Below are 13201 nucleotides of genomic sequence, written 5' to 3' on the forward strand. Positions count from 1 at the left end.
AGAAGAAGAAGAAGAAGAAGAAGAAGAAGAAGAAGAAGAAGAAGAAGGAGAAGAAGAAGGAGAAGAAGAAGAAGGTAGCAGGAGGGGAAGAATGAAGGGGGGGAAATCGGAGGGGTAGACGAACCATGAGAGACGATGGACTCTGAAAAACAAACTGAGGGTTGCTGGAGTGGGGGGTGGGATGGGAGGGATGGGATGACTGGGTGATAGACACTGGGGAGGGTATGTGCTCTGGTAAGCGCTGCGAATTGTGCAAGACTGTTGAATCTCAGATCTGTACCTCTGAAACAAATAATGCAATAGATGTTAAGAAAAAAAAAAAGAAGAAGAAGAAGAAGGTAGCGGGAGGGGAAGAATGAAGCGGGGGAAATCGGAGGGGTAGACAACCATGAGAGATGATGGACTCTGAAAAACAAACTGAGGGTTCTAGAGGGGAGGGGGGTGGGAGGATGGGTTAGCCTGGTGGTGGGTATTGAGGAGGGCACATTCTGCATGGAGCACTGGGTGTTGTGCACAAACAATGAATCATGGAACACTACATCTAAAACTAATGATGTAATGTATGGGGATTAACATAAGAATAAAATTTAAAAAAATAAAAAAAATAAAAAAATAAAAATCCTGGCCTTAACCCCCTCTTAGTGACGGCAGATGGGGTCAGAGACAGGGCTCTGAGGAGGTGCCCGGGGGACGGCAGAGCCCCGCGGAGTGTGACATCTGGCCACACCCAGACACCACAGTGTCTATTCTTCTTGGAAAGCAATGGAGTAATAACTGTCAAGGTTTAAGGAGCACATAGCCTGAGACCTGGCAATGCCACTAACAGGAGCTTACCCTGTAGATACGCTAGTACACGTGTGCGAAGCCAAATGCAAGAAGGCATTTGCTATTGCATCATTTGCTTCAGCAAAAGATTAGTAACGATGAGAAATTCTGAATAAGGGGCTGGTGACATATATTCTGAGACGTCAGTGCAATGGAACACTATGTCGCTGTTAAAAAGGATACCTAGGGGATGCCTGGGTGGCTCAGTCGTTAAGCATCTGCCTTCAGCTCAGGTCACGATCCCAGGGTCCTGGGATCAAGCCCCGCATCGGGCTCCCTGCTCTGCGGGAAGCCTGCTTCTCCCTCTCCCACTCCCCCTGCTTGTGTTCCTGCTCTCGCTCTCTTTCTCTCTGTCAAATAAATAAATAAAATCTTTAAAACAAATAAAATAAAAAGGGTACCTACACAAATCTTGATATGAACAGATCACTAAGAAATAGTTTCAAAAAATGGAAGAGTTATATATATATATATATATACACATGTATGTGTGCATATATGCCTGTCTATGCGTGGATTCCCATTGGAAGGATACACTAGAAATTGCTAATGAACATAATTTTCACCTCTCGGCAGGGGAAACAAAGCATTAGAAACCAAGGGTAAGTAACATTTTAAATTATATCTGTTTCCGTACAGTTTCTTTCTTTTCTTTTTTCCTTTTCTTTTTTTTACAAGTGCATATTTTCTCTCTTAAAAATAATGTTTTAAATGAGCAAATGTGATGCTCCCTGAAGCTTGGAGAAATAAAACAGAGAAATCACTGATTGGAAGTTGAGGTAGACAGAATCATGGCTCCCCAAAGAGGACCATATCTTTATCCCCAGAACCTGTGGACGTTACCTTACATGGCAAGAGAGATGTTGCTGATGTTACTTAAGGACCTTGAGATGGGGAGATTATCCTGGATTATCCAGGTGGGTCCTAAATGTAATGACAGGGTCCTCACTAGAGAGAAGCAAGAGGGTCAGAGTCAGAGAATGAGATGTCACAATAGAAGCAGAGGTCAGAGTGATGTGGGGAAGAGGCCAGGAGTCAAGAAATACAGGGGCTTCCAGAAGGACAAAAAGGCAAGGACATGGATTCTCCCCTGGAGCTCCCGTCCTGCCGACACCTCATCTTTAGCCCAGTGGGTTTCAGACTTGTAACCTCCAGAACAGTGAGATCATATGTTTATGTTGTTTAAAGCCACTAAGTCTGTGGTCAATTGTTAAAGCTGCGATCAGACACGAAGACAGGAGGAAACTTTTAAAACAGTCTAATTCATGTTTCAGAAGGGGGACACTCAGACAGGTTTGCCCCAAACTGTGGCTCGTCAGCCACAGTTGAATGAAACTCCTGCCGGAGACACACAGGTTTTCCATAACACTGTCCGTTACAATAACGTCTGATGAATGACCAACTTCTCCGTTCGTTGGTCAGATAGCAACAGAGTCACCATCCCAGCCCCACACTGGGGTGAACTCAGCATCCATCTGGCCTCTCTGCTACTCTCTGGACAGAATGGCATCTCTCCTCTAGCATGTGTCAATCCCATTTGTTCAAGCATGTGACATGGCAACAGGAAGGGAACAGATGAGAGGCCCTACCTGCCAACCTGCTTAATGGGAACTATAAAACCTAAGAGAGGGTCTAGGGGGCTGATATGGAGAGGGGCAAAGCTCTTTCTGGGGCTTCAGAAAAGCCCCACTGTGAGCCTGATCTTCCCTCTGCCTTTGAACCATTCACCTGATGGCACCCAAGACACCTGAGGAGGACGCAGACTTGTCTCCTTGCTCCAGAAGGTAAGACCACCCTCCATGGTGAAGACTGAGGACCCAATCCCCATGAAGAAGGCTCTGGTGGGATACAGAACAACCTGTGAGGGGTGAGGTTTATAATCAGAGCCTTCCCCTGGCTTCGGGAGAAGTGCAAAACCAAGAGAGCACCACTGTCTCTCGTCCCAAGGCGAGAGCCAAACCAGGCGGCCCCATGACACCCAACATTATGCCATGTGGAGCCCAAACCAGTGATCTTGACTCACATTTCATCTACAGGATGTTGTTCCCAAAAAATCCTTAAGTATCTTAAACAAGAGGTTATGAAAGAGCTAAAGACGGAGTCGCAAGAACCTCAATGGAACCTTGACAGCTGCTTCCCTTTGCTCGGGGAATACAGGCCTTTAGCAGCCTCTTTCATTTAAGTGACAGCTTCGTTCTAGCTCCCTGGTTGTCACGCATGGGCACGGTGTTGCTCTGGTGATTTATAACCCGTTGAATCATCATCTCATTAAGTCAAAGGAGATTAGTATGTGAACCCATTTTGTAAACCGTAAGGCGCTATACACATGTCGGGTGGCAAGACCAGTAAAGCCCTAAATACACACATAATTAATTTGGCTGTGCTCTAAGACAGATGGTACAAAAGAGCCTCTACCTAGGAGAGGAAGGGGAGAGAAAAAATAAAACACATTTCCTTTTGCAGCCAGGTTATATCTGCTCTCTCATGCCTCAGCCTCTTCATTCCCAAGATCTGTACATCACAGGAGGGGAGAGAGGAAGATGCACTGCATTCCCTGGATAATTTCTCCTGCCTGGATTCCAAGAGGAAAACCCAAATGAAGAGATCTGTGCATTAAACAGCCTCCAAATGAGTGTACACAGTGGTCCCCGTAGTGACACCAAACAGTGCTGATAACCCTCAGGGCAGCAACTGGTATCCATCCCAAAGGCCTTCGGCTCACCATTTCCTCCCAAGGCAGGCCCTTGGTGAAATTGTCAAGAAACAACCTCTACTCGAATATCCAAACCAGTGTCATGAATTGAATCACAAGGATTCAACAATAATTGTAACCTAGCGTGCTCTGCCGAGCCAGAGAAAGCCGGTCAACAAGAACGGGTGGCCATAAATGTCCCTCAAAGAGTCAGGGGGAAGGGGTTTATTTGAGGGGCAACGAGAACCATCAGAAATAGCCAAGGAGCTTATTAGAAATGGATGCTTGGGCTCCATGGCCAACCTACCATAATGGAAAAGAGGGTGTACTCTAGTGAAACAAAACCCCCAGATGATTCCACTACCCTCCTCAGTTTATCCCCTACATGGACAGGATGACCTCCCAAAGATCCCCTAAGTTAAGGCTCCTGGTCACTCCCTGCCTGACAGCCAGCAAGTCCAGAAAAGAATGGCCCTCAGCACCTAGTGGTGTTCTTCCCAGCACCAGTGGAGTGATGGTCACCAACCCCACAACCTGACTGGGCTCCCACGGCGTGCGGGGCAGGGAGAAGAGCATAGGAGGTCTTCACTGCGGACAGCCAGGGCAGGGGCTGACCTGCACAGAGAGAATCCCGGACACCCACCCTACAGGCACCCAAGGAATCTGTACCCAAGTGTCAGACGGGCCCCTCTGGCTATGGAATTCCGAGTCAATCTTTGGAACAACTGGTTCCCTGGCCACCATTTGCCCACACATAGATGTTCACCAGCGCTGGCTCTATGAGTGTGCCATCTTACTGCACGGGGTGCCTGGCGCTTTCTGAACATCCATTTGCAGAGCCAGCAGACTATTAATTTAGACTGCGTGCTGAAATGGAGGTGGCTTTTGGAATATGATAGGGTGGGAGAGATAGAGCCCTAACACCGGCCACCCCACCCCAGCTGACGTTCTGCTGCTGCCCGGGCACACCCCTCTTCAAAACAACCAGCATTCCAACGCCAGCTACGTGCTGCCCGTACTTATTAAACCTTTCCTCCCATCTCCGAGTCTCCCCATGGAACAATCCTGTAAGGCTTGCAGTGAGGGTCCTAAGGAGGCTGCTGCCCTGGCAGCCCAAACGAGCAGTAGAAAAGACCTCCTTCACCAGGCCAGCATCTGGATTTCCCATCTGCGGGACCCTGGCCCTCCTCCAGTGAGCCGCGAAACGTTATTCCTGTTCCGGGTCCAAATGGATGCTTTCTGAGAAGTCGCTGCAGCCCATCGGGCTTTGGAAGGTGGCTGAAGTTGTTTCTGTACTTTCCATTACCCGGGGTGTTCTGGAATGCAGCGGCTGCGAGGTGCAGCCTGCCTTCCCGTCAAGGAGCCTGAGAAAAGGAAAAACAGGGGAGGAGAAACCTGCACAAGCCAGGCTGGGTTCAGGAAGTCAGAACGGTAGCTCTCTGTGGTTCCTGGTCCGCCCACCCTCCCCTCTCCCATTTCCAGCATGCACGGTGGAGCAAACTGCCGTGGAAAACAGAGACTTTTGTTCTAGAAGGATAGCATCAGAGGCCCCAGACCTAGAGGGAGCTCAAATTCCTTCTCCCCAGTCCTCTGCCCCCACGTAGGTCCATTACAGTGGTTCTCTATGAAGCCATGCATGGGAGGTCACAGAACCGCCAGGAAGTGGTGGGAAGGCCTGCTCACTGCTCAGTGATCTCTCCTCGGCCCCGTCACCTTGGTTCCTGCCCCTTGGGCAGGGCTCCACCAGCTCACGCAGAGCCCCTGTAGAATTAGAAGGAGCAATCCCTTGTGTTAAGAGCCTGGTGAGAGACTCAAGTGGGATTTCGTCCTCACTCATTCCCTCAGCCAGACGCCTTGTGCAGGACACAACAGAAGTAACTGTACAGGATGCCCCTGTTCTTGGAGGATTCCGGGCCCTGCTGATGGGAAAACCACATCCCTGAGAAAGGGCAGCCTTGGTTCTCACGACATTTTCTGGACTACCTCTGAAAACTAAACCTCAAATTCCAGTTCTTTTGCTGGCCAGCTCTGTGGCATTGGACAGATCATTCAACTTCTCCATGCCTTCAGTCCCTCCCCTATAAAACGGGGACAATGATAGCACCAGTTTGGTAAGGTTTTTGTGGGGATTAAATGAGCACATTTATGTAAAGCTCCGTATCATTATGTTATTAGATCAATTCCAAGAGTCACATTTTCCAACATACGATTGTAAAGTTAAAAGATATCTTATAATCAATGCATATTTTAATACATAGTTAATATAGAGTTTTTTCCTGTCCCTGTTTTCCAAAAAAGCAGTTATCAAATCAGTGATGCATCTTACTAATCAATGTATTTTAAAGTCAAGAAAATACAATTTTTGCATTACCATTTCATGCCTATAAACAAACGCAATGTTCACGACTCCCTTCTTCTCAGAGAATTTTGCAGCTTAGTCTCTACAAACACCTCTGGGGATGTAGGTACCATTCAAGCTAGCATCTCCTTCCTTCCACAGCATCTCTGACCCCTGCCTGTGCTCTCAAACCCAAACTGCAAGGAGCTCTTGGAGGACTAGTGCTTCTCAGCCCTGACTGCTTCCTGGGATCCTAGGGAGCTGGGCCACCCTGGAGATTCTGATTTAATTAGTGGAAGTGGGGCCTGGGCATCGGGATTTTTGAAAGCTCCCCAGAGGATTATAATGTGCCACCAGGATTGAGAGCTATGGCCCCAGTGAGTCTCGTCCCATTCTCCTGTCTGAAATCCCCTCCAGCCCAGCAGCTACCAAGTAGCTGGCAGCCTCCTCTTAAATTCCAGGAGAATCTCAGCCCTCACTAACTCAGGTCGAAGAACACCATAAAAAAGGAGAGGTTCTTCCTCAGGCAGGGCCTTTGTTATCTTGGGATGGGAGTAAGACCTGGAAGGCAATTTTAAGCTGGGAAATAAGGAAACCTCCCTTAATGTGATTCCCCTTCATCCTAGCCAGCTAAGCTCAGATACCCAGATAGTAACCTCTTTTGAATTTTATAGAAATCTTTTGACTTACAAATGATCTAATTTTCGAAATTCACCATGCTGAGAATGAGAAGTAACTTCTACGCTGGCTTGATTCCTTAAGAAATGGCAAATGGTGAGAGTAAGTGTCAGAAGCAAATTTCTTCTAGCAACGTTAAGTAGATCTGTTTCTAGGTAAACTAAATCCACCTTTGAGGGATTTTCCCCCCTTCCTTTTTCTCTTGCAACCATGCACCAAGTTTTCTCTTTCTTGCAGACCTTGATCGCCCTTCATCTCTACTTTCAGAGCCATAGTCCACCAGATTATGCACATTATTCATTTCGCCAACCACAAAGATGCTGCCCCTCTTTGGAGAATTAGTGTCAGTTAGTTTCAACTCAACTTTAATTGACCCCCGCTAGAGGGGTGTGCATACATTTCCATGTGTACTCAGCATTGGGAGCTATCTGATTAGGTGCTAAATGTTTAATTCTCTGAGAAATTGGCAAAAGTTACATTAAGCATGCAAGATGCTTTTAAATCAAAATAATGGGAACATCTCACAAAGACTTGGATATTTTCAACCCATCTGAAAGCAGAGTCCCAGTGAACCTGGAAGCATGGTGGTGAAACAAAGCCAGTTAAAGCCAAGCAGGGTGGCCTCTAGTCCCGGGCTCCAGGTTCTGGGGGCAGAGTCTCAACCATCCACGTGGAGAAGAGCCACTGAATTTGGAGGGCGCACTGGGTGCCAGAAATCAGGTTGGGTCCTTTATGTGTACTGTCTCATCTGCCTCACTGGGAGGCAAGGATTATATACAGGCTCCCACAAGGTCACAGTGATAAGAAACAGCAGACCTGGGATTCAGCCTCGGTCCCTCTGACCTCCAAGCCTCCTCCCACCAAAAGGCAGAGTAACTTGCTCCCAGCCCATGGACCCAGACCTGGGGAACAGGGTGTACTTCTCTGAATTCCAGAAGCTCTTGGCTGAGAATTCTGTTTTTTGAACACTTAGCTAATGCTGCCCTATGAGCAATCCTGGGTTCAAATCCCCATCCCTCCACTTACAAGCTGTGCAGCCTTGTCCAACCTTTCTGGCCCCAGTTTCTTCATCTTTGAGATGAAAATAATAATACCTACCTGTCTCTCACAGCTCCACTGTCTGCCCTTTCAAGTGTGTGTGTCTTATAAACACCTTCAGGGCAAGTCTTGTCTTTCTTTCATCCCCTTAGGCCTAGCTCACTGTAAGTACTTAATGATCATTATCTCATAATGGATTTTGAAGCCTACTAAGGGCATTTTTATAACTGAAGGAACTTCTGGCAAACTAGTACTACTTACCCCAGCCACCCACTTGCAGAAAAATCCTTAAGTGATGTAAGTGATGTAAAAATCCACTCCATTCCAGAAAAATCCATAAGTGATGTAAGTAAGCTAAATGCAGTATTGCTTCTTGGCCTCCACAATGGTGCAGTGTGGACGCAAGGTAGCACACTCCCTCCTGTGCTATGCTCCACCCTTGCCACTAAGTGTGGCCTGCAGACCAGGGGCAACAACACCCCCTGTGAGCTGGCTAGAAATGCCAGATTTTGGGCCCCAACCTATGGAATCCAAATAGCTGGGACCGAGGCACTGAAGCTATTTGAACAAGATTACTAGATAATTTTTATAAGACTCACGAAGCTGTAGACCACTAGCTCGACACCCTGCCTGCACACTGGAATCATCCAGGAGAGATTTTTAAAATACTAAGGAGCAGGTCCCAACCCTAGAGATTCTGATTTAATTGATGGAGGGTAGGCAGGCACTGGGATTTTAAAAGTTTCCCTGAGTGTTCTAGTATGCAAAGATAGAGGCTTTTCTCACCAGCCCTCTTTGGTCCTCACTGCCGCATCAATAGGTCTCAATTGTACTCCTTTATATCTCAGTCGCATTCAAATCTATGTGGTCCTAGCAATATACACAGTTCTGGCTTTAGATCTTCAAAGACAAGATGTATAGCCTTGGGCAATAAGAATTTTAGCAAACACTTCTGTAGGACCTACTATGTTCCAAGAACTGTTCTAAGTATATGTTAACCCAAGGATTTTAGCTATTAACAACCCTAACATATAAGTATTAATATTGTCCACATTTTATATGTGAAAAAACTAAGGAACAAAAAGGCCAAGTAACTTGTCCAATTTAGCGAATTCCAGACATTGAGCCCATGAGCTTTGCTCCAAAGTCTGCGCATTAAAGTATACTGTTTGTCTTTATCAGCAATAAAATGGAAGGTTACAACTCATTTCCAGCCCTGTCTGTTGACTTTAAAACAGGATCAGCCCTTTCATATTTAATTAATTTCATATTTAATTAATTCTTTTCTTCCATATCAGAAATAAGACTGGCAATTTGACAGATATATTCATGCCTTGACCCAAAGGAGTAACAAACATGGACATTTCAGGCCAATGCTAAGGAATCAACAGAACATGTTGATGATCCATGGGACCATGATGGGTTCCTCAAACCACACCCCAGCTGCCCAGTTTTCCCGCTCATGGAGCTGGTCCACCTTACCTTCCAGAAATATATGAAAGGAAAAATGATAGAGGGGAAAATGGAAAAGAGAGAAATAAGGCCACACTCTTCACCCTGTAGGCGTCTTCTTCAATTGGGAAAGTCTTTGAGAATGACTGAATGCTCTTAGCAAGGGATGAGGAAAAGAATATTATCTTGTGCTTAGTAATAGCCAATAAGCATGTCTTAGAGACTCTGAGGTTTCCAGAGATGATCCCACTGAAGTTCCCATCCACTAGGAGTCACAGCTCCTGCCTTCATCTCCACAGGAGAGGGACCCTGATACTGAGGGTCTCCACCCATGGTACCCACAACCTCTCTGCCCTGGTCCTTCAGATGTCCAGAGTCAGTCCCTGAGGCCAGGAGCAGGGAGCTCTGACAGCCAAATGGAAGAGGACTCTCTTCTTATTTGCTTGGTTCCGGAGAATGGGCCTTCCAGACAGGGCCAACATGTGCTATGATAGTGAAATGATATACGGAGAGCATTTGAGGGTGAATGGTCAAAGAAATGTTTGCTTTTGTGTTATATCACCCAGAAGTGAGTCACTGGTTGCCAGCTGCCTGATTTTGACCCTTTCTGGCCCCTGAGAAACAGTACTTACATCCAGTGCAGCCCTCGGCAACCATTATTATGTGCCCAAAGGGCAGGATGGACTTCAGCTACTTAAAGATGTTACTCCTGCCCTTCTAGCTCTAAAATATATGGTGGGATCATTTCCAAAAACACCAATTTACGTCCGTCCTCCCTGTGGGTTGCTCATATCTACCAGGTGGTCTCAATGAGGGGATTTCTGCAGACGGGAAAACAAATGACTTGATGACAAAAGCTCTTCTTTTGGGTCATACAGTGGAGTTCATGGAAGAGATGAGTGCTAGGGAGAGGCACCAAAGGAGAAAGGAAGAGATTTTTCTCCAGACTAAAGAGAAGTATTAGGTAGGGCTTACAAGCAAGAGATTCACATTGTCCCAGTGGCAGTAAGAGGGCAAGATCTTGGAGGGAGTGGCTGTGTGACCTGGGGAGGATGTACCAGCTGTGTAGGTTATCTCCCTGCCCAGGGACTCCCATGCTCCGTGTGCAGCACGGGATGCAGCAAAGCCCCAAACCCGAATGGACGTGGATGATGTCACATAGGAAGCATCTCAGCAGGGACCGGGTGCACACATCGTTGAGTGGCCAGAAACCCATGGCTGGGCTGTTTCTCAGACTCAACAGTTATGCACAACCTGGAGTAGGAGGAAATCCCCCATACAGACACATGGAGTGAGATTTCAGTTCATAAGACCATGAAAGAAACGAAGACGACATTGTTTGCACATCCGAGTTTGTGAACTGAGCCACCTACTTCAAGCGCTTTGGCTGTGGATTAACCCACCACCTGAGTCTCCATCCAAATATCCTTCCTCCTCAAAAAGCCCACCCATTTGTCTTTCCATCCTCAAGGTCCAGCCACAGCACCATAATTACCACAAAATCCTCCCTTATCCCCACCTCTCAAGGCCCTCTCCTCTCACCTCTGCCTGTGCCTCTCAAGTCATCAATTACATTCCACCTCGTGGAAACAGTGGCATTTTCCCTGTGACTTAGAGTCACGTCATCAACTAGAGAGCACACTCCCCGCAGGCAGAGTTCAGCCATTTTATCTCCCCCTCTGCCTAGCAGAGGGCTGGCCCTACAAGAGACACCCACTAAGCTCTGGGTTGACAGGAAGAAGAGATCATGGTTCAAAGCACAGAGCCCAAACCTGAACTCAGTAGGTGTTCTTTGGAAGGCGAGCTGGGGCAGGGTGGCTGTGGCAGTCACGTCCCTTTCCCCAGGAAGAGCTGGGCTCTCAAGGACCCTTGAGCCTGGGAGCATTGCTGCAGCTCCTAGGCAGCACTGGGGACTGTCCTCGCCTTCTTCTCTAACTGCCCAGAGTTAAACCACAGGCAGACCTCATCTGCATACCACCAGGCTGAGGGCCAAGTGCAATTCTCCCAGTAAATATTCAAAGCACCTTCTCAGAGACAAATCCAACCGACACCACCCTATAAGACCTGCCCATCCATCCCTTCCCCCTCTGTAGTGCCAACCTTCTGCCTGATACAAAGACCAGGGGCACCTAATTCGGTCTCCAAAAAAACCTCCAGGATAGAACACGTGCAGGCAGAGAAAAAGAACTTCAAAAAAGACCTGGTAAAGGCAGAGATGGGCTCACCTCCACATCAGCTTTCTGAGGGACACGTCAAATGACTGCCCCGAACACGGAGGGCAGCCCTCCCCTTGGAGGGCACAGCAGTGGGTCAGGCTCTGAGGAAGCAGGTAAATCAAACCACAGGCACCTAGCGCTGTCCAGGCAAGGCCTCCTCCTCTCTCTCTCACTCTCTCATGGGTCTATCAGGGCCCGACTCATAGGAGTAAACCTCTGAAACACTCAGCACAAGAACAGTCAACACCGTTTAAGTCCACGACATACTTTGCAGACATCTGTGTTGGTAAAATGATGATGGTCAACAAGCACGACAGGCCTGCTCATGAACTATGTCATCACACCCCACAAGGAGCCCAGGGTTCAGAGCAAGTGGGGAGACAGGAGGCAAGGACCGCATCTGCCTTCCTCATGACGCACCATCAGGCTTGCCCCGCGTCAGCACTTTATAGACATTCAATAAATACCAGCAGAAAAAATAAACATTCCCAATTTAGAAACGAGGAAATTTTACCTCTCTAAGCTTAAATGGGTTGCTCAAGGTCACAGAGCACACGTTTTCTAATTGAAACTTGAATTCTGGTCCTTCATCTCCCATTTTACTCCCAGCCCCATGGAGTCACATCTCGGAATATGAGGAGGACACTAAGGTGACATTAATTAGCACACCCTGTACTGGTCACGTGCAGGCCCTACAGGTACTTTTCTCATGTAACTCATGTAATCCCCACAATGACCCTAGAACAGAGATCCTAGCATGCCCCCCATTTGCAGATGAGGAAAAGGAGCCTGGTGAGTTTGAGTAACTCAGCCATGGTCACTAGGCAAGGAAGAGGCAGAGGCCATACTACTGAGAGGTAACCAAGTAGTGGCTATACACACAGATACTGCATCAGGCTGAATGGATTCAAATCCCAACGGAGTCTTGATTTAGGATCCTGGACTCATTCCTCTATTCCACTCTGTTCTCCTCTTACCATAGGCCACCGTGGTCCAAGACACTGAGGAGGAAGGCTCCTGGGGTGTCTGCTGCTCAGGGAGCCAACATCAGATGTGATGTTAGGGCTATGGACACGTGCGGTAAAATGCAGATGGCTGAACCCCATCCCCAGGGTTTCTGAGTTGGGGGCCTGGAGTGGAGACTGAGAATCTGCATTTCTAACAAGTTCCCATGTGATGCTTGCCCACAGACCATATTTTGAGTAGCACCACTACCAAAATCATTTGAGGCAAACCTCTCATTTCACTAGTGCAGAGTCTGGGACCAGAAAGGCTGACTAATTTGCCCAGGGTCACCCAGCATGTCAGTGACAGAGTTGGAACCAAGTGTCCTGAATCTTAGTTTTCACTTTGCTCCCCCTAAACCAGGCTTACATTAAAACAGCAATTAAAATAATCATTTTATTATTTTGAGTACAATTCATTTTGAGTACCAAGTGCTTTTTCTCTTTCACATCCTTTGTCTTTAGAATCACCCTTTCAGGCTAAGGGCAGTAGTCATGATTTATAGAGGAAGAAAGGAAGGGTCAAAAAATTAACAACAACAATAACAAAAATTGGCTCAAGATTACAAGCTAAGGGGTAGAACTAGCGTCCACCAAGTTTTGTCCCATCCCATCTGCTCCTTCTTAGGCCTCCTCAAGCTCTAAGAAGGGAAGCTCTCTCTGCCAAGAGTAGAACGCAAAATTCCACATAGTCACTTAGCTTACAAGATGGAGGGGCCTAGAGCCCAGGGTAAAATTAAGGTAATAAAACAGTAAACAGAGATTTGTAAAAACATTTAAAAAATCATATCCAGGAAGAGCTAGAGGCAAGCCTCCTGAGTCTCTAACCACTCAAAGACTGTTTATCCTTCTCTTTCCAAAATCTTTCAGGGGTTGAAGGCCTAGATCCACATGTCTGACACCACAGCCCAGTAAATTCTGTCCCCAAGAGTCCTGGCTCTCCACAAACAAAATTAAT

General features: G+C 47.2%; 1 protein-coding gene across 11 annotated transcripts in view; it reads right to left on the reverse strand.

Annotated features, from left to right (window-relative positions):
• KCNMA1 (potassium calcium-activated channel subfamily M alpha 1) overlaps positions 1-13201 on the reverse strand; it is a 725292-nt gene that overhangs the window by 399572 nt on the left and 312519 nt on the right. The gene's annotated exons all lie outside the window — the stretch shown is intronic.

The sequence above is a fragment of the Mirounga leonina genome, unplaced genomic scaffold (genome assembly GCF_011800145.1).
Source record: "Mirounga leonina isolate KUSES-001 unplaced genomic scaffold, KU_Mleo_1.0 Mir_114, whole genome shotgun sequence".
Taxonomy (NCBI): domain Eukaryota; kingdom Metazoa; phylum Chordata; class Mammalia; order Carnivora; family Phocidae; genus Mirounga; species Mirounga leonina.